General features: G+C 42.4%; 1 protein-coding gene across 9 annotated transcripts in view; it reads left to right on the top strand.

Annotated features, from left to right (window-relative positions):
- The window catches only part of ATXN1 (ataxin 1), a 212334-nt gene that overhangs the window by 73823 nt on the left and 111681 nt on the right, over window positions 1-26830 (top strand). Inside the window, exon 1 of one of the 9 annotated variants that reach the window (XM_055705411.1) lies at window positions 243-310. The exons of 7 other annotated variants lie outside the window; for them this stretch is intronic. The gene's annotated coding sequence lies outside the window, so the exon portion shown is untranslated. Of the gene's footprint in view, window positions 1-242; window positions 311-18069; window positions 19420-26830 lie in introns of those variants that run through there. One more of the 9 variants, XM_055705410.1, reaches the window with a different exon arrangement.

The following is a 26830-nucleotide window of genomic DNA, read 5'->3' on the forward strand; positions in this document are numbered from 1 at the left end:
AGCACCCTGCTTGTTGCAGACCTTTTGGATCTGTGGAGTTTTATTGTGATGCACAGGGTTGTCCTGTTGGTGTACCTTCCCATGTGAAAGCGTTAAGTGCTGCTCTTGTTTTTCCCTCCTTTTCTCCTCCTCTCTTTTTTCCCCTCTTTCCCTTTTGCTGTCTGTCTCAAACTTGCCAAAATGCCACAGAGCTGCACACCGAAGTCTTTTTCCTTTTTCTGACAGTTTATTGTGATGGTGTAACAAGAAGGCATGCAACTATTGAAGTATGGGATGATAATATAGCAGGAATCGGTTATGTAAAGGGCAAGTAAGTGGGATATGGTTGGCCTATCCATATGGTACTGCAAGGGTATAAAGGAAAATATGCAAAATAGTAAACGACCAAGAAGGAAGACTGGAAGTAGTATTTAGATTTAATGGACATTTCCAAATTCTTCATCTGACCCTATAGAACAGAGCTGTTGTATTTCGTTCTGTTTTTTCTCATTAAGTTTTTATTGGGCCATCCTTCCTTTAGGCAAAAAAGGGAAATGCAAGAGGCAAAAATACTTTCAGCTGAAAAATGAGTAAGAATAAATCATGGTGTGCTATCTTCATGATGCTATTAAAAAGTTGCTTTCCAGTGAAACAGACTGAAACCTAGGAAGAGTAACTGCTTGCTTTAAATGATATAATTGTCTACCATTTTGGCTTTGCAGGAGTTTTTTCTTCTTGTTGGTGTACGGAGATAAGAGTTGGCAAAGTTGGGTTTCTTATTGCTGCCGCTCTGCCCAACATGCTATTTTCCATGCAGAGGGATGGACTCTTCATATCTATGCCTTACTCATCACAGTGAAAATATATGAAAGGCAAAATATGCCCTTGCCTAAGATATGTACTCATGTATGACTAGATACGACAACAGGCCATTTATTTTGATTGCTATTTTGTATAATATGCAGTAACCACATGCAAACACCACATACAGCAGAGGAAAATGCTAAAAGCCAATTCTTCCTAGATGCTAAATGGGATACTAGTTGGTGAATGATTACAAGTTAAGGTACCCCTCATCATCCTTAAGAGACTCAGCTTTGGAAAAAGCATGTTATCTGTAATGGTGGGCAAAGCATCCACTGAATCAGAGCGTTTTGGTTAAAGACAGGGCTGCCAGCCGTTGAAGGGAGGGGAAGCAGTATTGCTTTTTAATGTTCTTCATGCCAAAGAAGCAGAACAAGTTAATAGAGAAAAGGGGTAACATTCTGAAGGTGGGGTTTTTTCCTGTTACATAAAAAAATTAGATGTTTTTCAGAAATTAAGGCAATTTAGTTAATGTTATGCTTTGGACAATTCTAATTCTAAAACACTAATAGGACGGAAGCGGTATGAGCAGTAGGTACAATTATAGCTGCAGTTACGAAGAGAAGTCCATGTTCAGTTATTTGAATGCATCAATTCCCTGTGTGCCTGAAAGGCAGCAGAATGTTAAAGAGGCAGGGGAGGCAAGTTGTACTCCTTTATTTTATTGTCCACATGCTTTTTTTTGAAAAAGCTTGTATGTGTCATTCATCCAAAAGATCAAATCCAGTCTTTCCCTTGCACCCAGAGCAGTTTAAAGAGTTTAAAAAAGAGAGTAAGTATGCGTTAAAAAAGTAAATATATGAAAAATTAAAGTATTGGTACGAGAGCAAAATGGAACTGTTGAGTTTGTATTCCATGCAACTCACTAAAACTTTCGGGTCATGCACAAATTATTCAAACGCTAATTTCCATTACATTTGTCATCAGGTTTCTTAGTATTGTGGCCCATTATTTGCTTCCTTTTGGTGATGTGTCAACAAACAGATTACTTTTCTTTGTAGATGTGATTGAATTTTATTCATTAGAGAGATTACAACACATGAACAGTTGTGTGTTTAAAGTACTGGCATTTAAGCTGTTTATAAGGAATGTGTTTATGCTTTGGATAGAGATCACTTGGTGCTGGTGTTAGTGAAATTAGGGCTGAAGTCATGGAAATCTTGACTTTTTGTTCAGTTCACAAGTTCTGGCAATTTAGCATTTTTAGTGGGCACCTCACTCATTGCAGTTTCCAAATGTAAACAGATGGTGTGCTCAGAAAGACCAGGACATAAAAAGACATTATTAATACTGGTTTTGTCTTCTGTATCTTATAAATGAAGGGGGCGGGTGTATGGCTGGTGTAAACTGGCATATTCCCATCAAGTAAAGGCAGAATGAGAATCTGTCCTCCTGGCCACTATTTTTAAAGAAAATGCAGGACACTGTTTGTGTAGTTGTCCCTGCATGTATGTTTCTTCTGTTACCTTATATTGTCTCTGTGGCAAAAGGTGTTCTCAAGTCATCCTTTGTTTTTTTTCAGATCACCAAACATACTTTTCCATCAGTCTCACCCTCTTGCCCTTCTCTAAACTCCTGTTATTTCCATTTTCCCCATTTTTTCAGTTCTGAATACGAAAGTAACTCCTCCCATCCCTACATTTCCACTTATAGCAGAGGGATGGGATGTCTTTACTCCTGTCCTGCCTTTCTGTACCCATCCCTCTGGATTCACACATCCTGAGGAACTGCTTGAACTCAAGCTCAAGTTGTACCTTCATCCACATGATGCAAAAAGCCCAGTAAAATAGTACAGCTCTGTGAGCTGGAAAGCGTTGGTCACATTTCTGTAGTGCAGAGTGAGGGGAAAAAGTTGTTGGTGCAGGTTGTGCTAGGGTTTGCTGTGTGACTGCATAGGTGCTTTGCAAATCCTGCCGTACAGGCTCACACTGTGTTTCTCTCTGGACTTCCCAGTGGGTAACGTTGCCCCAAATTGGATGAGCTTCTCCCATTCAAAATGTCAAATTTGTGTTGCTTAATTTCCAATGAGGATGTAATGTGATAGTAAAATTGTTCTGTAAGGGGTCATACACTGTTCTACTGTCAGTTTGTGAGGCTCAGACAGAAGGAAATGATCAAAAACACTCGATGCTCATTATTTATTAATTGAGTTCTGGCAGAGCCTTGCTACATTCTGGCTTTTTGTTTGTTTCTTTGTTTACAAACAAAAAAAGAAAAGCACAGTTCACAAAAAAACGAAAAGGGAAATTTGTTAACAAAGATTTCTGACAAGGAAGAAATGGCATTTGGGGGCATTTGAGTGGAGGTGCCTTGGAGTACAGGGAGGGCAACTTGGCAGTGCAGTGTCACCCTCTCTGAGTTGCTCCTGAAAGAGAAGAATACTTTAGGGAACAGTAGACCACGAATCTTTGATACAGGCATGCTGGGTTACGAGAAAATATTTACCCTGGTAAGTTCTGTAATGGGGTGCTTGTACTTTGCTGCTTGTATGGATGGAGTTTCTTAAAAAAAAAATTTGCAAGCTAACAGGAAGCTCCAAGTGTTTCTTCACTTTCCTGTATCTCTTCCTTGTTTCTGTACATATTCAGGGAAAGAACAGTACATTTAAATAATTGTATCTTTCTTTACTCTGTAGTTTCTTGACTTCAGAAGTTCCAAAACTGCTACTGCTTACAGTCTTTTGTTCTGCAGTGAACCCCACAAGGACAGATCTTTTCATAGATGCCATGGCTGGTATGGAGCTGTATCGAAGCTTGAGGTGTGAAGTTTACGCTGATGAAATATCTGAAGACTTGAGCTGCTGGTCCTCCCCCCTTCGCCCATTTCCACCCCCAGCCCCCCCCCCCCCCCCCCCCCCCCGATTTAAAATTAATGAAATGTAAGTGATTTTTCACAGGAATAGCTAAAATCACATCTCTGATCAGCAGAACTATTTTGCCAAACTTTCAGGCTTGCTCCAGAGCCTGAAGCCATTTTTATATCTCAATAAATCAGTGACAGCAGCAGCAGCAGCAGCAGAAGTAAAGTTAACACAAAGCTGTGTATTTATTTGCCTACTCTCTTTCTTCAAAATGGCTGAAAATCTGTTTCTGAAACTTCCCCACAAAAGATCGGTCTGAGGCAGCTGTTAGCATGAAAGATTTTAATTAAAATATCTGCCAGAGTTGTAAAAAGCTAAAATGAAGGCTTTGGAGGGGGAGGGTTGAATAGTCTTAAGTGTCATGGTTGCTGTGTGAATTACCTTCTTTGGGCTGCTGGTCTAAAGGTGGGTCTTCAGCTGCAGCTGCAGCACTGTATACCCTGTCCTTGTGATACCCATTTCTCTGCCTTTCTCGTTCCTCTGCTACAGTTCTGTGGAGTGGTAGAAAAAATTGGTCCAGGAGATCATTTTTTTCAGGTCACTTAGATCCGCATTGTTTCAGCTCCCCTTATCTGCTTCTTTGACTTCACAAATGTTTCTTTCCTTCCTTTGGATTAGAGGCGTAACTTAAAAAGGCAAAATACGCAGCGAGGCCCGTTGGAATTTGTTGTGATCTGGCCTTGTCCTCATCAGTTGAGCCCCAGGGGTTCTTCAGCATCATCCTTCGTCAAAAAACAAGAAGCCATTGTCAGCTGCCGAAACTCCTGCTGCTTTGCTCTGCTTTTACCCCATCAGTGCTATGTGGACAATTGTGGAAGTAGCAGTACCCGACAGGGGTCTGTTTGCGGTTCCTCTAGCCCAGCTGAGTGGCTGCGGTGGCTTTTCTTGGACCATGTCAAAACCACTGAGCCCTCCTGCTTTCCAGGTTGTGAGTCAAGGTCCTGTCTCTGGTTGTCTCCAGGCCACCTCCTACTTCTGGGCAAAAACTCTACTCAGCTCTCACTGCTGGGTGTCCGTGGGGAGGGAGCTCCAGCGTGGGGGTGGGGAAGGAACCGCAGTACATCCCAGCTGGGCCTTGTGGTTGGGGCAGCCAGGACCTGGGAGGTCCCGCAGGGTGCACCCATGTCTGCACACTGCCTTGCTGATTTTGGCTGTGTAACTAGCCGGGATACAGAAAATGTTTGCTCATTTGGGTCTTCTGAAGAGAACAAGCAGGGCTTCAGTTTCAGGCTCTGGCTTATAGCGTGTCTTGGAAGTCAGTCAGGGCAGGACTATCAAAAGCACTTGCAGACATGCAGGTTCCCAGCTTTCCCTGGCTGAGAGCTGGCTCCCTGAAGCTCTGCTGAAAATCCCCCTCGCCGTTCCTCTGTGCTCAGATATTCTCCAGTTGAAGCTGAGAGTAATATTTGCATACCTCACTGGTTGTTCAGGCTGAATTAATATTTGTATAGCACACTGTGTTCCCCATATTGAAAGCACTACATGAACGCCGCTGTTTCTAGGCAGTTACATCCTATTCTTGAATGTTGTAAATGTACTTAACCAGGACAGACAAGAGTAATCGCATTTGTTTAGAAAAACCCACTCAGTCCTTCAGTATATGTGTGAATGGATTTTTTTTTTTTAATTAGGTGTTTATAGTAAAATGGTAACCCTCTTCTTCTGAAATAGTCCTATTTCAAAGGTTGTTTTTTGTGTTTGTTCGCCATTTGTTATTCTGGTTGCCAATGCTTTGCATGCTGGGGGGGAGTATATGTAGTTTTTTCAGGGTCTTCCCCTGCTTATAGAAACCTTTCATGCATAAATCTTCTAGCAATGCTTTTTGTTAAGCTGAGAACATAAATAGAGTAGATAATTGTCCAGTAAAGCTGATTGGTATTCCTTAAATCTTGGATCTCATCCCTTGCTTATTCACACATCATCTGCAGATAAGATATTTCTGCTCTCTTCTGAACTCTGTTTCACACAGTCCAGTGAGATGTTAAAAAATAATTTATAAATCTCTGCAAAACCAAATTAGAGCATTACATGAAATGGTGGGGTGGGGGCTGGGGGAATTAAATAATTAATTCAAACTAGTAAACATTTTTCTGGTCGTAGATGGTCAAAATTCTCCTGAAGCACAAAAAAGAGGGTGATTTCTCCAAAGGTCCAGCTTGCAGAGAACCTGCTGGAGGTGACAGCATCAGGAAAAACAGAACCAGCTGTGGCATCAGTGCTATTGCACAGTTAGCATCATGGCCTGCAAGGGCAGAGCAGCACGGTCTCCTGCAGGAAAACCTGGGCTTGTAGCTCTTTACAGCCGGGATTCTGCTTGTCGTGTCATGCTGCCGTAAATCCTGAGCAGCTCCATTGAAACAGAGGGAATTACTCCAGATTTATGCCAGTTTCGATGAAAAGAGGCTTTCTGCTGAATGGATCTGGGCAGCCACTCATCAGGTGGAAGGGAAAGAAGTGACTCAGCGTTCGGCAGTTGTTGCTGATGGCTGGCTTTTGCCAAGTGCTGAGTCACAATTTCCTTTTTTTTTCTTTCTTTTTTTCCCTGCCCTTCTCCTTTTTTCCCTGGGTGAGTGGCTGCTTTGTGCACCCCACAGAAAAGAGGGCTTAATTTCTGATGGAAGAAGGGATGCAGGGGGGCCTGCGTCCTTGCTGTGAGCAAAGAGCTTATGGAGGGGCAGACCACCCTTGCTAGGAGCAACTGGCTGTTTTTTTCAGAGCGTGCAATATTGACTGCTGCTTCTTACGCCCAGGAGATGAGCGTTTGTAAAAGGGATTTAGCTGTGTAGGTGGCCTCGTATTTTCTGTCTGTATGGTAATAACCCAGCAAAGGCCAGTGACGGCAGCTACTCCTGTGGGTGCACACAAGGGAGCAGAGCGTGCAGCAGAGCAGAGTGAGGTGCAGCCTGGTGCTGCCTGAGCAGCCTCTTGCTTTCCCCCCATCTGCTGCCACCCTGCTCTGCCTCCCCAGCAACCTCACCTCTGAGCCAGCAGCAGTGGCCATTACCTGCACCTGAAAAAAGGCAAAGGAAGAGGGAGAAAAACCCCATAGCTAGGTTCTAGGGCCACGTGCTGGTTGTGTAAATATGGGGGTTTATTTGGGTCTACCCAACAAGGGGACTCCAAGTTTAGAAATGGTGTTAAAGTACTGCAATGAAAAAGGGGATTTAAAAAATCTAAATGGGGAAGACAATAGCTTAATGTAGATCTTTGAAAAACATGGGATGATGAACTGAAGCTCCCTGAATGTTTCAGCCCATCTGTCTTGTTAGTTTCTGTGTCTTAATCATGGATTTCATGAAGTGTCTAATTTTCTTTTTTTAGCTTTCTGTCTTCCTCTTGTACAAAAGTTAAGGCAGGGAAATCATCTGAGCTGGATTTACTTTTGCATCTGAGAGAAAAGCAGTCTATAAAAAGAAGTGAGTGGTGTGTTATGCTGGGAAACTGTCTGCTTTGGATTTGGGGGGGCAAGAATTGCCCACCCTCACTTTTGCTGCTGTGGTGGTTATTTGGACAGCTGGGGAGTGCAATTGTAGGTGCATACCTGGTAGCTGATTGTTTTTAATTGTCTGGCTGTAGTCTGTGGTTGTCTGGACAGGGTGGACTGGCTCTGCTGAAGTCACCAGCAAAATTCCTTGCTGTCCCTCCCACTGCTGCTGCTGTTCCTGGCAGCTGTCGAGATGTACTGGCTAGTCCATGCTCCCTCTTGAACCTTGGGAAGTCTGCAAGGGCTCTTCCTAACTGGAGAATTACTTGCTGTTTGTATCTGTGGGGGGAAGAAGCACAAACCAACCAACAGAACTCCAGCCCGCCCCCCCCCCAGAGTCAGAGCATTTTAATGACCTCTCAGGAGGGTTGTGCGTCTCCACGTTCTTCCTGTGTGAATCCATCATGTGGACACCACTCATTTTTTGGCAACAGTGGAAATTTTTGCCACATAAGGCCATGTATATTTGCAGTGTGTACTATGCAGAAGACACTGATTGACATTAATTAGGAGTGGGTGGTGTGAAAGTGTAAAAATAAAATTCCTTTCTGTCAGGTTTACTATTAGAAGTGAGGTACATGGTGTGACACTGCGCGTGAGCGTGCACGTGTGTGTGAGTGTGTGTGGAATGGAGGGTGTCTATTCAGCATTTAGAACAATAGTGGGAGTGAAGCATTACAGATTTAAATGTCTATGAAAGTCTGGGATTGCAACCTTTTTCTTGTAAGCTGCTCAGTGAAATGTGCTGCAAAATTGTTTCTTTTCAGTTCTAAGTTCAAACTGCTGTGCTAAAAACCATACAATGCTGCCGATTGCAACTTGTGTCTGTTTAACTGCCTCTGCCTGCTTTGTGCTGTTATGGTGACTGTTTTGAGAAGTGATCAAGAGGGACAATGTTTTCAGTAAATTTTAGCAGGAGCAGCATTTTGAAATTAAGTGGATCACCATTTAGCAAGCTGGTATTGCTTCAGCTGATGATACTTATTAACTCCTTCTCTGTGTGTATACTGAGAATAAGAAGCAATAAATGAATTCCACAGCATTAATGGTTCGTGAAGTCTGTTGTCGGATGTGGCTGGCCTTCTCCTATGAAGTAAATGGACAATCAGCTGTGCCATTTTAAAAACATATTCTTTGGATCTTAACTGTGTTATGGTATCTTGAGTTCCAGGACTACTGCCTATGAAATTTCTTCAGTTATCTATGTTTCGTGTGGGTGATGCTGCCAGAGGGTTATCTGTGGAGCTTTTAATAGCTGTCTGTCTGCTCTGCCTGCCTGTTTATACTTATCCTTTATAAAAGAAGATAAGCTTATATATATAAAAGAAGATATACTTATCTTTATAAAAGAAAGTTCAAAACACAGACACCTTCTCTGCCTAATTCACTGGTCACTGCACCAAGTGACACTGAAGACCTCTTCCCCAGTGGCTGAGGCTTTTCCATGCCAAACTGCAAGTTTGTGTTTGGTCTTCATCGATTATAGCTAAAGGACAAGTCTCGTTCCCTAACACCTCTGAAATTATGTGTGTTCCCCTAATTTGTGCTTATTTAAGTGAGCTCTTATAAAGTGGATCCTTTTTTATTATTGCCCCGAGATTTGATGGAAATGAGTCGTGAGTCTCTTCATTTCGTAGCAGAATCTCTCTCTGTTGACAAACTGAACATTTTCTGGGGGAGAGGGTGGGAGTGACACCTCAGCTCTGCTCTCCAAGCCTGCAAAGTGCTGGTAGTACCTGCTACGGGCCCTGTGAGCTGTGACTGCTTGTGCTGTGCCTGTGATTGAGATACAGAGCTGTTACTTAGGCCTTCTGGCTAAGTATCATTTTTTAGTGCATTACTGAAAAGTAGATTTAACGTGTTGGGTATTAAGTTAAGGGATTCTCCTCCTCCTCGAAGAAAAACACCAAAACTGACATACCGGTTTGCACTGGACTAACATTGGTGGTGTTGCTTTAGCATGGTAATATGTCATGAGAACTGGCTCAAAAACCCCCACCCAAACCCAGCAAACCCTCTGTCTTGCTGACGCTGATCCTTCCACTTACAGGCTGATATTTTGGGTGAGTGTCACGTGTTGCACGTGGCTTCAGCTACGAGAGGTTGCGGACCATGGGAACGTGGAGCTAAGGGCAGTGCTTGCAGCTACTTTTCAGCCAGCTTTGGTGTCAAGTGTACAGAGTGTATATGGTAATGCATTTTGCATTTCTCCACATGTCTACCAAAGGCCCCTTTTAATTAACCTAACTGCACGCGGTTTGTGTAGGGGTGTGTAGGCTTGTCGGCAAGATGCTTGCTGCTCTGTCTCTGAGTGAGCCATTGGCATGCCTGGTCTGCGACAGCTTGATTGATGTGGATGGAGAAAATGTTTGAATTAACTGCAGAAGCCTAAAAAGCAATTCATAGGTACACGAACACTGAGGTTTCCCCTGCATGGGACAAGATGCTGTAGTTTAGTTAAGGAAACCACAAGGAGGTTGATTTCTGGGTTTTGGTTTTGTTTTATTTGTTAGTATAACAGTTTGCTTGTGTTTGAAAGGGTTAGGCAGATATAAATTCATGGTTGAAGCTGCAGTGGTGTGCACATAATGCATAGCGTATCTGATGTCAAAGAAGTTGCTTGTAATCACATATGGTAGATAAAAATACACTGATATTTAAAGCAGTGGGGTTTTTTCCTGGGTATAATTGCAATGTTACTACCAGCTAATCACAATAGAGTTTCATGACTATGTTTTCTTGCTGTAAATCTCAGTTCAGTGACTTGAGCAAAGATACGTGAACTGTGAACAAAAAAGAAAGGGGAAAAAAAAAAGCAGGGGGTGGGGGGTGGGGTGTAGGGCGCAGGAAGACCATGCTTGAAGTCATCCTCAGACTGTGTCTGTGTTGAAAGCCCAGTCAGGTAGTGTTCTTGGGAGAGTTATTTAGGACTTAAAGGGTGCAATGTATATTCAGTGTCTCCTAGAATGAGATCTCCAGTGACGAAGAACCTTGTGGCCTTTGGGGACTGTATCTATATCTGAAAGTATAGATATGTTCCTTCTTGGGGACTGTAACCCACTGAAGATAAACCCACCAGTATAGCAAAGGGGTTTCCCACCAGTAACGTAAAACATACAGATCCCAGGTCTTGATCCTCATGCACGTAAAAGCCACTTTACAGTCTTGAGGCATGTAAAAAGATCTTGAACCAGGTATAAATCATCTAATTAATTTAGCCTTCTTGCACTTTTCAACACTGATTAATATATTAGGCTGTTTAAACATAAAATACACAAGTAAAATGTGTGTGGGAAAACACTGTGTAGGTACATATCCTTCAGTGATTGGGTAGCTATTTGTAAGCTTGAATTAATTAGTTGGGCTGACATGTGCAATCCGTTCAGTTTTGTGGGGGCTGGACAGTTTGTGGGCAAGCAGGAGGGAAATCCTTTAAGGGATGTGTCACTGTAGGACTTTCTTACACTAAAATTTGAGGGGGGGGGAAGGGAAGTACTATTAGAAAATCTGCTCATGATCCTTCATGCCATGAACATCTTTTAAAACCGGAACCTGTGTTTCATATGGTTGTTCAGTTGTCATCGTGTTTTTCAGTTCCCTGTTATAAAACAGAGCGTTACATTATTTTTAACATAATATATAGAGACAGAGCTTGAAATAGTTTGTAATCAGCTAGACCGAGTCATGGCTGCATTGCTAGGTGCTTTCCTGTTAGTGTTCATAGAAGAAAATGGTGTTTGCACAGTTCAAATACTTTTCATGTCAGCGCTGATCACATTTTTTTGCAGCCTAAGTAAACAGAACATCAGATTTCACCTTAAAATATTTTAACAAAACTTTTTAATAATCATTGATTGTATTTCACAAACATGGTGGTACTGAAAATGTTAGCATAACTATAGCCATAACATTAGAACAGAGCTGCTGTTATTTTTGGAGTATGTCTAAACCAGTGGTTTTTCAAGTGGAAAGGCTGGCAGAATTTCGTTGTGTATGTTCCTTCTTCCATCCTCTCCAGTTTTAGTTATGTGCTTGGTGAAAAGCAGAATACAGCAACGTGGGATTTTCTTTCTAAGGACCATCTAGGGACTCTGCATGCGGCATGCCAGTAAATAACGTAAGCATATCAGGCTTCCCTGTGTCTGTCCCCACAGTGCTCCCCTCAGATGGGGAAGCTGTGGTGCCTCTGCTACTGACGGCTGAATGAAGCCTGGCGGTAGGCTCGTGCCCCAGCCTGAAGTGGGGTACGGCAGGGAGCCGAGTCTGCATCTCCCAAGTCGCACCCTAGGGCTCTTGGCCATCATCCTTCCTCTGTTCTGCAGTTTAAAGACCTGGGATGGGTTTAATCCTGACAAACAGTCATAAACGTACTCTTCAGCGCCACTGCATGAGTGGAACTCACTGCATCGTGAGAGGATGCTGTGGAGCTGCTGACACAACTTGTCCGGGAAGCTTTCTTTGCTGGAGAGTGTTAGAACGGTGATCATGTTTCCCCTTTGCTGGGGTGTTCTTTTGCTGTGTGCATCAGTGGTGCTTTGGTGGGTGTGTTGCTCTTTTCAGACTTGCACTTAAACAGTAAACCAACATTTTGTAACACCAGCGTTTTCAAATCCTGTGATCACTGAAGTTGCCAAATGATTATTTATTGGGAATAGAGGTTTTTCGTTGTATAATCTTTGTGCTAAATCAGAAGGAATAGTGCTTCAGGTTTTTTTTTTTAATAGAAAAAAATGATAGTAACTTGACATTCCATGGCGCACATAAATTTTTGAAAGTCAAAAGACCATTTTCTTCAAGGCTGCACATAATGATCTCATTTGTTATTATGTGGTTTGCACGGGCTACTCTCAAGACGTGTAGGATTTCTTCCTCTCTAATGTTTCTGCATCAGTGTAATAGATCTGAATACTCCATAGATATTTGGCCATCTGGTTCTCTTAATTCTGCTGAATTTACCAGAAGAAAAAGTAACGGATTATGCCTTTCTAAATATAGTTCTTTTTCCATGATTGAAAATTGAATCACTTATTCTGTGGAAGACTATGGTATTCTGTAGTTTTCCTTTGTTGCAATTTGAATATTCTTAGGAAAAGTAAACCCTTGATTTCTTGGTACAAGTATTGCAGGTTTTTTAAAAATTTCTTTTGTTGTCATTTTGGGATCCAGATCTTCTCCAACTCTATAAAACAAGTAAAGGTATCTGTGACCTCTTTTATTCTCCAGATTATAGTAAAAATAAATATCTTAAAATGCCTTAGAAGGAAAGGAAGGCAGTGTAAAAAGAAAGCTAGCCTGCTGGAAGGAGTAATGCAAAACAGAAATTTGAGGCCTTTCCATAATAAATCCCAAACCTAATAAAACTCTTTGTCATTGGGGTTGGATCTTGGAATTGGATTTCTAGTTTGGAGCCTTCCACTGGCCCAATCTCTTGTAAGAGGGTTTGGCGTGTGTTTTGGGGTTAGTGTGAGCACTTTCAGTTCTGAACCCAAGTTGCAGGAGGCATGCTTGAAGCGGTACAGACCTTGCCGTGAAGCTGTATGGTGATCTCAGTGAGTGAATATGAATGCAACGATCTTCTCAGTGCCACTAGGAAAAAGAGTGGTATTAATAACAATGAGGAAAAGAGGGACCAGCACTTGATGCAATGACAGTTTCTGTTTGCCAGCCAAGTAAATGTGTCAGGAGGTCACCAAGGAGTATCTATGGCAACCGAGGGACAGAGGATGGCTCTGCTGGGCCAGCATTGCTTGTTGGGCAGGACCCCAGGCAGTGAACTGTGATGTGACCTGATTAGGACTAAGCTACTAACTGAAATTGATAGTATTTATCAGCCCCAGTCTTTAAAAATCAGTGGAAAGCTGAAAAACAAACAAACAAACTAAAAAAAATCAGCTGAAGGGGGGGGGGGAGAAAAAAAGACCAAGGAGGCTTGTCTGATATCTTTCCAATTAAAAAAAAAAAAAAGTAAATTCAGTACACATTAAAATGTGGTAGCCTGATCTCTGGGGAGAGACTCATTTCTGCTAGGAATGTTTTTACTCTGTGTTGCCTTAATTTTATTTATATTTTTTTAAAAAGAAGTCAGGCTTGTCAGGAATTTTACAAACCAACCCCAGACTTGCCATTGGGCCAGCCATAAGTTTTGTAAAGTGTCATTTCTTGTGTGGTTATTAAAAAGAAAAAGAATATACGAAAAAGCACCAAGTCTTTCAAACCTTTGATGGAAAAGCCAGCTGCTTAAATATCACTGCAATCCCATCTGTGGGGTGGGTTAACTGAACTCCCAGTGTCATGCTATTAAAGCAACCATCTTAGATAAGAAATGGTGATATGTTGTTAGGTAAGAAATGGTGATACGCTGTATAACTCACTTGAGGGGTCATTATTGTTGGTGGGCCTGAAAGCCAGTGCTGTTTTCTGGGCTGTAGAGAGGAAGATGTCAGCCTGTGCCGTGTGTGCGATCTAAGTGGCATAGCAGAAAAGCGAGGGCAAGTTTCCTTGGTGACCACTCTGGATGCAGGTTGGAGAGAATTGCCAACTGTTCCTTTGGCCTGTAACCCAGAGTATGAAAATCTGCTATGGAAGTACTGTATGTTCCTTTCCCTTCACCACCCTCCATTTTGGACTGCGACGTGGAAGCCCAAAAAGTAGTATTGCAGTGTGGTACTTTAGGGTTCGAAGGGTTGTGACATTACACTGCATTATTGAGGGGATTAATAATCTGCTGAAGACATTGTAATTTGCTTTGTATTAATAAACAGGCACATAACGGGTAAAAATCTGCATAGAAATGCCATGGTAAAAATCTGCATTTTCCTGGGCATCCTTCTTTCCAGGGGCCTGCTGTACCCTTTATAACCCAAAGTTTTGCATCTGAAGCATTTCTTACTGCTGAAATGGCCTTCTCTAGCATGACCCCACGCTCTGATCCTTGGTTTGTTCAGAGCCAACCTCAGACCAGCTGTCTTGTGAGCATTGCTCAAATCAAACCCTCATTTTGATTTGCCATGTTTCTCCCTTTTGTCAGGTGCCAGCTGGCACCGTGGCCCCGTGGGTGGCATCTGGAGGAGCCCAGGGTCACCACGAGCTCGGTGGGACGCTGGCTGCTGCAGGGGTGGCACCTTTAACCACAAGGGAGCTGCGAGGGGGATGTCGTGTTGCTCTTGAGATGCTTCCTCTGCATAAGCATGGAGCAACACGTGTAGACTTCTAGGTCTTCTGTATCCCTGCCAAGCAGAATGTTGCTACAGTGCACTGTCATTCAGTGGGAATAAATAGAAATAAAAGGCGAAAATGTTTGCAGGATCACAAAGCTGTTGACTCTCCCAAACCCTACAAAAGTAAACGACTGAACAAGTCTACAGCTGGTTCAGTAGGGATGTGCAGCTTAAGCTGTAAATTTCTATTCCAAGATAAAATCTGGTTATTGTTTAATGAAATAGAAAGTCAAGGCTTTAAATTATAAACAATTCAGATGTTTTTCTTCCACAAGATTGTGTGGCATTTGTTGTTTTGTGTTCTGTCTCCTCATGTCAGTATCTAAAAGTTTACTGTGGTAAGTCCAAGTGACAGAGAAAACATGGTTTGTTCTGGCACAAGGAGGACAGCCGGGCAGTGTTTCTCCAGGTTCAGAAAGCCTGGAGGGAGGGAGGAAGTCAGTCAAACTTGCTGCTGCAAAATGTTGCTGGAAGATTACTTCATAAAGCCCTTCCCAAGTGCCCATGAACCCGAAAAGCTTTTCTGTGCTACTGAATTTACTGTGCTAAGGTTGTGTGTGCTGGGACAGCGCATTCTAGCAGAGCTGGAACAGAGTGCTTGTCTGTGACTCTAAAATGACCTTGTTCATATAGTCAAGTCCAACTTGCTTTATAAACCTGTCATGACATTGTTGTATTATGATATGATACTGTTTTTAGTGGGGGCAGGAGTTGAAGTAGAACTTTACTGAAAAAAATCTCCGGTCTGGATCGTGACGAGTTTGAAATAATTTCTGACTGATGGTTGTAGTGCTGTTTGCATCCATACATTTGATGTCTGTGAAACGTGTTACAATGGTGATTCTTAAAAAACCCAGCAAATTCTATTCCTCATAGTACACAGAAACTGCCCTAGAATTTTCCTTGTTATCTGTTTTTGGATCCTGTTTTGTTGGCAGTATGGTACAAGCTATAGCTGGCACCCACCTCATACAGTGCTAGGCTTTGTGTAAAAATACACAAGAGTGAATGTGGGCAGGGCCATAGCCTCTGCAGTTGCTCTATTTGTAGCACAGCTCCTTCATCTTTTGCATGTGGTATTTGGACAGATTTTAACAAACCTGGCTTAGGGTCTGAAGTGGCAACCAGCATCGTATCAAAGCACTTAGTATGTTGTGAAAGGAACATGCTTATACAGCACAAGTTATGTATAGCTAGCTGTTTTGTTTGACTGACATAAGGAAAAGGTATTTGGGAAGTATTTTTAAAATCTACAGATTTTTATTCCATGTCAAAACGCCATATTTAGAAATCTCACTGTGAAAGCGTGTATCAATAAAAGCATCTCCCCACTCGGTTTTAGGGGATATCTGTGACGTGAAGGCCAATAAGTTCAGTTTCTTTCACTCTTTGTTGATTTTGGAGTACCAAAGGACAGTCCTTGGGCATGGTCTGTTCACCAGGATTCGGTGCAGAGGGTCTACCCTTAGTAACGAGGTGAAGCTCTTTAGGGAAAACAAAGTGTTTCAGCAGATGCGATATGATTGATAAAACCAATGTAGTGTCACCAACCCTATCTCCTGCTAAATTTGACTAAAATGTTTTTAAGAAATAACATTGGTTTTCTCATTGCTAAGCACTTGACTTGAAATATTAGGGAAAATAAAAGTGGATTTTCTCCCTTCTAAATGCCAAAGAGCGACTGGAGATGTGTTTAAACAGGCAAACTACAGATTCAAAAATATGTATAGCTAGTTTATCACAAACAAGGCGTGCTTCTTTCCTCACTGCTTTGCTTCAGAGACTAGTTAACTAGTTTGCTTTCTGAGACCACAACACTCAGATATTAAACAGAGAATAGTAGAAAGTAGAGGACTAATAGCAGTGATGGCAGAAACACCACTTAGCTTCTTATTAAATAAAAATTCTTTTGCTTCTGAATTCTTAAGTTGCTGTAAACTAACCTAGTTTGCCCAACCTCTCTAAGACATTTGTTCTGCTCAAAGATGCAAAGAATTATTTTTTTTTGCCAACACTTCATTGGTTTAGATAATAACCCTTTTTTCCCATCATTTTTGTTCAACATGTGAGATAAAACAGTTTCAAATTAAGGCTTGGCCTTTATTAATTAGAGTTTCAGGAAGCAGAAGAATGGAGTGATAACAAATAAATCATGATTAATTGCATGTAGAAATGCTCTGATTTCATTTGAATATGCTTAACAAGCCTTTACTGACTACCACCAGCTTCTGCTCTTTGAGAGTAAAACTGAGAGTACGTAGCACCTATTTGAATATATGCCTGGTCCTGCTTTTGCTGCTAGAAAGCACAGGCAGTAGTTCTGCTGCAGTCTGCTGTTGGTGGTGAGAAAGAGCTGTCAACAAGAGCAGGCTGGATCCAGAAACTGGACATCTTGTGTGTACAACGCCGGTACAGTTGTTCTTCTTCCCCAGCAACAGTGAGCATCAAAGCCTTTTATGAAGGAAGATTCTGCTCTGTTCACCTTCATTTCCCTGCTGCATGCCCTTTTCCCTGCTCTCTCTTTTTAAAAAAGGCCTTTTCCAGTCCCCTACCCATTGCACCAAAGGCTTTCACAGCGTTAGTTGGCCATATTTGATTTTTTTCATTGCTGTCAGAGCAGCTTGCATGATACACCTTTCTGTGCTGTCAAGCACATTTGTAGTATTTCTGTCTGTGCACTGTCACACTTGGGACTTTGGGAACCTGGCCATTTTGCAAGGCAAATTCTGCCTTGCTTGTGGCTGCCAGTGTGCAGTTCAGCTTTCTCCAGGGTCCTTCCCTCTGAAAGTCACTCTTGCCATGCCAGCAAGTGGAAGGTGCTCATTTTGAGGGTGGGAGGGAATAAAGGGTGAAAAGAGTAATTTTCATGCTCTAGGCTGCTATCGCTGAAGTAATGTCACATACACACTGTGTCAGCCATCGGTTGAGCTATTACACCACTTTACTGTTCATCATCGTCATCAGTGTGTTCAGCATTTGGTGATTAAGGTTAACTCGGGAAAGGAGATTGCAGTTTGTTGAGATGCGCTAGAGTGAAACCCTTGTTAAAAAGTGGCAGCCAGAAGAGCCATCCCCCCAGCCTCAATAGATAATGTGTCCCCAGAGAACAGTTGCTCTCGCTTTGGTGCAATACTTACCGTCTTTCTTTAACTGAGGTCTGTGGTTAAGTGAGAAAGGACAGCAGCCTTCTACAGCTTTGTCATACTTCACAACTAGGGAAGGAGAAAAGCTTTCCTCTTAACAGCTCGATGTAGCCAAGATCCAAGAAGCCCCAAATTCTCTGTAGTTGTGTTGTTGCTGCCAATGGGCAGTCTCATTTGGGGGCATTATGCTTAATTGCTCTGTGTCTCTTTTCCTCTTTTTTTTTTTTTTTTATGCTGTGGGGTTTAGATCCCCTCCCCTTATACATGGGAAGGCTTCCTGTAGGAGTCAGTTGTGTGGCATTTTCCATGCTCCATTCTGAGCAACGCAGCCTGAAGATCTCCTAGTTTAAAGTTGCCTTCTTTCTGAAGTCATGCAATAGCGAGGTGCTGTAAGCCCAGTGCTTAACTGGACGAGAAGAGCTGTCAAGCCATCTGTCCTGAAAACTGATTCCAGTTAGCTTGCCTTTGATGATATTTTTCATGTCCTGCCTTCTAAAAGAAGTAAAGGCAAAAGTGATGCTTTAATCTGTTATCAGCGCCATAGATTCCTGTTAGGATTTTTTTGAGTTTTCTGTGTTAGTGAAAAAAAAACCAACAGGGCCCATTACTAAAAAACGGTCATCAGCAGGGAGAAGGAGCAGCAATGGAAAAGCCAAGTAACATGGGAAAGAGCTACAGGTTGAGGTTTGGGTTAGAAAGATACAGGAGGTGGGAGCAACAGCATCAGTAAAGTGTGTATAGGATAGCTGAAAATATCAGACAGGAAAGAACGAGAGGAGAGAGTGGAAAGCAAGTGTTTTGGAAGGTGCTTGCAGTGGATTTGAGGAGTAGGAGGCTCCTGAGTTGTATATAATAGTTCAGCAGTGTAAAAGGCTGGAGTTTAGTCTTGTTGATGAGCTAGTAAGTGCTTACGCTTTTATGTCTTGCTTGTCTGGAAACAGTGGCTGCAGAGTGAAGAGATCTGCCACAGCAGGCATAAACTGGTTGTTGGAAAGGTCTCATCTTCTCTCCTTATGCAGTCAAGGGAGTTGTAAAGCAATGGGAATGTTCAGAGATGCATGCAATTCCTGTCCTAATCCTTGTCCCACCCCATCCTTTTGAGTTTTCTTAACCTTAGCTGGCTAATAGTCCAGCAGCAAAATACAAATACTGTCATCCTTGCTGCTAGGAAAAGTGATGGTGTTTTAAAATGTGTTTTAAAGGAATCCAACAGTGAGGTGCTTCAGGGTAAAGCTTTAATTTTTAGTTTGGTTTTTTGGATTTCCAGTTTATTCCTCCTCCTCAGCTGAGCTTGTGCAGATTGTCTTTCAGATAACTGGACATTATTTCTTCTGCGTTCTCTTGCTCTTTCCTTCTTTTTTCTTAAATTAACAAACTGGCTTATGAGAAACACATTTTGAGAGGAAAAGGTTATTTTTCTTGGAGTTCTCGTGATATCTGAGACTAAGGTATCTCACTAGCAATTAATAGCTTTATTTTTCATAAGCATATTGTACATCTTCTTGTGCCATACATACATCTTCTTCCAACCTTCCTCATCTAGCAACTTATCATGAAACCTGGCTTAATTTAGTATTGGTTGCAAGTTTTTGCATCGTTATTCTAATCTTAGTTCTTTCCAGAAGAAAAGCAAATTACAGAAACAACCCTTGTGAGATACAAACTCTTAGATGATGATATCAATTTGCTTTTCACAGTCAGGCACAATAAATTGCTTCTCATTGCAGGTGAAACTTGCTGCACTGACATGTTTCCTCCTCCACAAAACACAGTTGGGTTCCGAGACAGGGATAAAGAGCTAGCAGTCATGAAACTGAAGCAGCGTTTAACTTTTTATTTAACTTCATATTTATCTGCTTGATAAGCTACATGGTAAGCTGTATGGATGGATTATTTTCTTATTGTATTTTAATTTCCTGTTACCTGTGAGGAATTTGCACTTAACTTTGTGATGAGCTTCCCCAGGGAGCATAACAATATAGTAAAAAAAAAAAAAAAAAAAAAAAAAAAAAGCCCCAAATCCTACAGGTCTTGCTTTTTCAAAATTCTTTGTGTGAAAAAATAGAAGAGCTTTTCTGCATAGGGAATGAGGGAGGAAATCTCTTGAGTCGACTACATTTTTGACAAAGCAGATTTTATTTTTTATGACCTGATTCAGTATTAGATTATTGCAGCCTCATTCCATCTTAATTTCATCAATCAGTGGAGTTATTTCAGCATAAACCTGGCACGGGAGATGGCTGAGTTAGCCTCTCCGTGTGTAATTATTCTCTAGTCTGCAAGGGTAAAAAGTACCTTCTGGAGGCCCACGGCACTGCCCTGTTAAAGCTGCTGTGAATGTGATCTGAGGCATTGAACACCAAGGATTTATTACAAGAAAAACTGTCTAATGCCCTTACCCTGTAATGAGCCCCGCAGAGGCAAACCTTGCTCGCTGTTTACTCTGAAGGCAGTACGTTTGCTGCCTCTTGGTGAGAGGTATACAGGAGTGGGCCCTACCAGAAAAAACATAGTTATTATTAAGTACTTTGCCCTAACCTGAAATAAAAAAGCCTCTTCTCTGAAGTGAGTTCATTGCAGTTTCTCCTCTGATGACATGCTTTTACTGACTACTTCTGTTAAAGACGACCGCGCTCTCTCTCTGTGTTTCTAAGGAGAAGATGGAGTGATAGGCAGTAAATATCCACTGTTTGTGTCTGACAGTAGAAGACAGGGAAGGTTGCCTGTCCTTCAGGTTGTGCAGTTATACTCTACAAAATCAAGTGTTTTAAAATCCAGCATTTTGAATGGCCAAATCAGTTCTTGCCCTTAGAGGCATTTCAGGACATACAGCTGCAGCGTATATATTTGTAAGATTCAACGTTTAATTTATGCTTTAGAAACCTCATAAAATTTCCACGCTGGTGCTAGAGTCTTCTCTGCATTTCACAACTCTATCTGTTAAGGTCAGAGCTATCAAATCTGGTTAGTCCTGGCCTGGTTTCCAGAGCAGGCAAGTCGCCTGCAACCCTCCACATTAATGGGCCTCTGGGTGAACACAGCAGTACCGTGAAGGAGGCCAGCTATGTAGGTCCTGAAGTATGAATTGGTACCTAATTTAGTGTATCCAGGGGTGAAGATGTTGGCTTAGTATTATATCTCCCTGGGACTCCTGTTTCATGTATTGCTCTTCGTATTTGAGACAGGAGCTGTCATTCATTGTATGCCTGTACAGAAGCCAAGTAGGTCAGTGTTTTTAGGTACTACTGTATATTACTACTGTATCCCCACATGGGTGGGTTACCACCCTCTAGCAAATCTTCCTGTAGGTGTTTTTGCTGCAATGTTTTAGTGGGGCTCTGCTCAGGTTACTTTGGTTCTGCGGGCTGCTCGAGCCCTGGATGAGCAAAGGTGAGCAGAGCGAGCTCCAGCTCTGCAACAGGTTCCCGTAAGGGGTAGCGAGGCAGTTGCCCCTTCCTGGAGACTTGAGCCAGAGAGGCACAATGGCAGAAGCAGCCAGAAGACAGACTCTGGGCCCAAAATGCATATAAATCTCTACCCTAAGCTGATTTGTTGTTTAGTCCAGCTTTTCCCTCTTCCCTGAGCCTTTTTTGCTCAACTTCACTCGTAACTGCCTCATCTTTATCCTCTTTTGTTCAAGCCTTCACTCACTCTCCTGCCATTCAGCTGAACTCTTCCTCACTGAATGCAGAGCCTCATGTTTCATTACCAAAGCAGCTGCAGGGGAGCAGAAGACCCAAGGGCTGTCCATTCATGCATCTTCTGCTGAGACACAGTAGCTTGCTTGCTTGCTCCAGGTCTGTTTCAAGGCAGAGGAAACTAAAATAGCTTAAAATACTTAGCCCTCTTGAAGGTGAACATGTGACTGCCTCAAACTGCATCACCACGAAAAGCTTACAGAAATAACATGTGGTCTGCTGCCATCTGCTTACACCTCTTTCCTCCACCCTCCGTTGCTCTTGTCATCTCAGACTGCTGCAAGCTCTTCTAAGCAAAGACCATTTTCTCTGTCTTGCAGAGGGCGTGCTGCTGTGGCACCTTCTCCACACCACCTTTGCTTAGCTCTCAGTTTGCACTGTAATACAAATAATAGTAATAGAGTTGACAGTTTTATAATGTAGTCTTAATGGGGATGTGGGTTGAACCAAACAGGAGTTTCATCTTGTGGTATCTGCCCAGCTGTAACTCATCCCTAACATGAATTTGTTGGTAACGCTCAGATCTTAGGTATTGATCAATGATGTAATTGTCATCCTATAGTAGGACAGATGATGTAATCCTTACCCAGTTACGGAAGACAGTGACCTTGAGACAGATCAGATGGTTGAGCAGCATAGATGTATCACTGATTATAAAATGCTCTTGTTTTAAAACTAAACTGTCACCTGTTAATTGTTGGGGAGGAATAACTATAAAAAAATGCCAGCATGCTGCAGAAGATACAGCATTTATAGACTTTCACCAGCAGTTACATACTCTTGCTTTGACAGGAGACTTTTGGTAGTTTTACTGCATTGTTGCTTTGCCCGTCATTTCAATTTATGTCAGGGTAGCTTAAAAGCTGACTTTTGTGAGCCCAAGGAAAATATTTGTTTGTGATAACAAGTCACATTTAAAAAAAAAAAAAGGAAAAAAGTAAAGTAGAGGTGGATGTGATAGGAGAAGTTCTGGTAGATGGGAGAAAAGTATGTGGCACAGTTTTGCCAATAGGAAAGCCTAGTCATCCCACCTTCCTCCCCCACTGGAGATGGCTTGAATATACATTATTCTTGAATAAGAGGTAGCATCATTTTTCAATAGAATACTTAATAAAAGAAAAAAGTGATAAGCATGGACCAGCTTTTTCTTTTAGATGAACAGTAGGCAGAACTCAAAAAAGGTCATGAAGAAAAAAGAAATAAAATCGCTTCCTTTGATTGCTGATAACATGGTTGAGAAAAAGACATATTTTTATCTCAGTGGAAAGAGACTCTGAGAGACCCCAGTGCAAGCGTAAGAAACATTCATTTATGAGAAGCATGGATACTGGAAAGAAAAAATGGAGAGGTTTGCAAAGACAAATGGTTGAAGAGCTATTTTTGGTTCTGCTGGTGGTATTTTCTTCTTAACTACTAATGCATTTCTGGCCTCACGTTTACTGCTTTGTGTCAGAATTTTCTGGATTTTTTTTGTTCCTCTTTCCTTAGTAAACTGGCACATTTGCAAGATAACTATTAAACTGAGGAACTTGCCAAAGACTTCTCTTCAAGTAGATCCTTACTGAAAGTAGTGGAAGAAGTTAATCATTTGCACGATTTTGTGACTTCATAAAAAAAGACTACAAAAGAGTGATCTGACTAATTAAGTACTGTAATTAATTGATCTTAGGAAATCAGAGACATCACTCAGTCAGATCCTGTCTTTTCCACTTTTTTTTGAGGAAAAATTTCTCCTGTAGCTTGCGTTTGAAACTAATGAGTATTATGGGCAAGAATATATTTTTTCTGAGTTCTACGAGTATGTGCTTTGTATTGTTGAAATACATTTCCCTGTTTCATGGACTTATCAGATCCGTTTTCCTACAGTATTTGCTTACGGATAATGTTGCATAATGTCTAGGGGACTCCTAATGTGTAAGATCTTACAGTCTGTTAAAAGTAGTTAAGATGTTAAAATCTGTCCAGTTCTTTATGTGAAAAGGGCCTTATGCTTGGAAATCCTTCATGCTGTGCCTTAGTGAGAATTTCAGGTTTCAGAGGGATGAAATAAGAACTTTGATGGATGTGGTCCCTTCAACAGTATTTCTTTTCTAAGTGTGCAATAAATCTAGATGTGGATAATTGAAATTGTGAGCAAATCATGAAAAGAAGGAAATTACTTTAATCCTGTGATGCCAAAGGAAACAGAAAATCTCTCACACACAGTCTCTGTCCCAGGGATTAAGCATGTGTCTTCATTTTTAAGCAAGCTTCTGTAGTGGGGTGCAACCACTTAAAAACTCAAGTTTCTTAATTTAATTTATTATTTAAATTCCTGTCTATTAAGACAGGAAGAGGCTCTGGTTGCAGGGGGAACCATTCTTCACTGAGCTGTCAGCCCAGCTTCTGAGTGCTCTGCTCTCCTTTATGGTTTCATTCCCACAGCTGTGTATGAGCTAGGCAGCTGCTCTTACCCCTGTTTTAGAATCATAGAATCATTTAGGTTGGAAATTACTTTTAAGATCATTGAGTCCAACCATTGACGTAGCACTGCCAAGTCCATCACTATACCATGTCCCTAACCACTGCATCTACACGTCTTTTAAATACATCCAGGGATGATGACTCAACCACCTCCCTGGGCAGCCTCTTCCAATGAAGAAATATTTCCTAATATCCAATCTAATCTTTCTAATATGTGGCCATTCTTAGGTGCTTCTGTGGTTTCTAACACATCAATAATCCTTGTGTCTTTGCTGCTACATGGATCTCCATCCCCTACTTCCACTGAGATGGCAGACAGAAGAACCTTGCTAGCACACCCTCCTTCAAACACGACTGTGTTGCCCCCGGCTGATCTCTAGTGAGCCTGGTTTTATCCCTTTCCCCCTTCCAATCCAGTTTAAAGCTCTTTCAGTGAGCACTGTGAAATCCTATGCATGGATCCTTTTCCCACTTTGAGACAGGTGTATCTTGCCTGTTGCCAGCAGGCCTGGTGTTGTGATCAAAAAACCCCAAATTCTGCCGGTGACACCAGGCTCAGAGCCAAGTATTAATCTGCTGGCTCTGCCTGCTGCTTCCCTCACCATCGCCTGCAGCTGGAGGGATGGAGGAGAGCACCGCTCGTGCTTCTGATCCCTTAACCAGCCATCCCAAGGCCTGGAAGTCCCCCTTGATTGCCGTCAGACTTCTTGCTGCAAGTTCCTCACTGCCTACCTGAAAAATCAGTAATGGGTAATAATCTGCGGGCCGTACCAGGGTAGGAAGCTTTCCCTTCCCACCTTTAGCCCGGGCCCCAGGGAGGCAGCAGACTGCCCTGAGAAGTGTGTGCACTCTGCATATTGGGCCTTCTGTTCCCTGCAGGAGGGAGTCTCCTGTGACAATAACTTGCCTTTTTTACTCTACGGAAGCAGTTTTGATGCAGGGGGTAGACCGACTTAACTGTGGCAACACCTCCATGCTAGATGAACCGTCTTCCTTGTTACTGTTGGGTTCCACTTGCAAAGCCTCACAGCTGTTACACAGGGGCAGGTGGGGTTGGCACAGAGGGGACAACCTGCTGCACCAGGCAGAAACTTGTCACCATGGCCCCCTGTCCCTCAAGTGACTGTGTTCAGCCAGGTGGAGAGAGGACAGGGAATCCTCTCTACCATGTGTATCATGTATCGTGTTGGGCCTGTCTCGGGGAAGGTTGGGTGCCTGTTACCTGACTCTCTGCCACACTCCCTGATACTCCTCAACCTACTCCTGGAGCAATATCACTAAGCGGAGGAGTTCCTCTACCTGGGCACACCTCTCACAGATGTGCTCACTGCTGCCATCTGATACTGGCATCATTTTGCAGATGAGGTACAGAAATGCTGAAGGACAGGCTTGTAAGAGCTCAGTGATGTTGCGGTTTGACAGTTTCCCAGATCCTGGGCAACTATTCTATCCTGTAGGTCACCCTTGTGCTTGAATCCTTCCCCAGTGTTTTTTGTTTGGTGCCAGTGGCATTCAGTTGCTCTCTGCTCCAATTTTTCCAGTGTGGTCACAGCTCAGTTAGCTCGCTCGCATCCTTGACTAGGAGCATTTACGCACTCAAGAGGCAGTGACAGGTCACCGAACAGTTTCTGCCTCTAAAGTAGTGCTTCAAAGAGTGAAATTTGCCCCAGGGCTGTGGAGCAGACTTCAGGCTGTGTATCAACTCCTAAAGTCCAATCTTCTTAACTTACAGCACACCCCCTGCGTTTTGCTTCTGCACTTAATTGAATTGCTTTGTTGTTTCAAAACAAAATGGAGCAATGTGTCCATGAAGCTTCCACTTATGCAAATTCCTTTTTATTTTCTCTGCCTTTGTCAGCTACGGCCTTGCCTTCCAAGTTTAGACAGCAGGTTTTGAGAGACTCAGACCTTCAGGTGACCCTTTACATTAACTTTTCTGTATCTTTCTCTTTCTGCTTTCTAGGATATCATAAAAAGCCCCAAACGTGCAACAAAAGCATAAAAAGATTAAAGTATTCGTTCAAGATTTCTCTCCTTTACAGCTTTTCAGAGCTGTTTTGCAGTGTGGAAGTGGAGGCTGAACCCTGGGCTGGTTTTGCTGACCAGGGAGTTATGCATGGCATGAATGACAACCCTGTTGTCCTTGTTCAAGCCTGCTCTAAGTTAGGTGGGAGAGGGGAAGAGCCCAGACCTGTCCCATACCATGTCCGGTGTGATCTCAGACTCAAGGATGCTTTTCCTAAATGCTCACATGTGCTCCAGGAAACTCCCTTTTCTTCAGAGCCCTTTGCTCTCCTGCCCTGCACCTGTCTCAGACATGCTGCGTAGGCTGTCCCTTGAGATTTCCTGTTCCAAAGTTACTAATGTTTTAGGGTATCTGTTATGGCAAGTCCATAATGATCTGAACTTAAATAATTGTGTTTCATAAGATACAGGGAGGGACATTCTCATCTGTCGTAAGTTGCTGTAGCTCCTCAACCTAGAAGAACTCACGTGGGTTTGTACCAAAGCATTATCTCTTGAATTACGGTGATGGAAATCTTCCTCACACCCCTTGGTAGTCTGCATTTCTTTCATGCTGCACTCAGGAAACTGGGTCTCTGAAATCAAAACATACATCCTCTGCTTCCTAACATTCTTCTTCATAAAGCTGTGAAGAGGCCTGGACACAGTCCAGGTAATTCTGGGTTATTTTCTTGCCCTGAATTTCTTCACTAGTCAGTGGGGGTTTTTTTCCACGCCTCTTCACTGCTCTGCTAGCCAAACTGAAACATTATGGGGACTTGCTGCATAGTCTAGAGACTGATGAATTGTCAGGACGAGAGATCTGTATATCTGATTTTCTGGAAGACTCAAAGCAAAATCAATATAATTTTAAGGACATGGAGGGTGAGTCGTTACTGCTTACCTGCCTCAACTATTGATGTAAGTGCCTGACACCAAGCGATGTATGTGTTGGTGGGTAGAGTATCAAAACCTCATGTGAATCAGAATTCACTCCAGTATGCGCCATGAAATAAAAGTCAGGCCATACACATCTATGCCTTGTCTCATGTTCCGAACAGTTACTCTTTTTCAGAAAATAAGCATATTTTTGGACTTGGTTTGCTCTTTCTGGCAGC

The sequence above is a fragment of the Falco cherrug genome, chromosome 3 (assembly GCF_023634085.1).
Source record: "Falco cherrug isolate bFalChe1 chromosome 3, bFalChe1.pri, whole genome shotgun sequence".
Classification (NCBI taxonomy): domain Eukaryota; kingdom Metazoa; phylum Chordata; class Aves; order Falconiformes; family Falconidae; genus Falco; species Falco cherrug.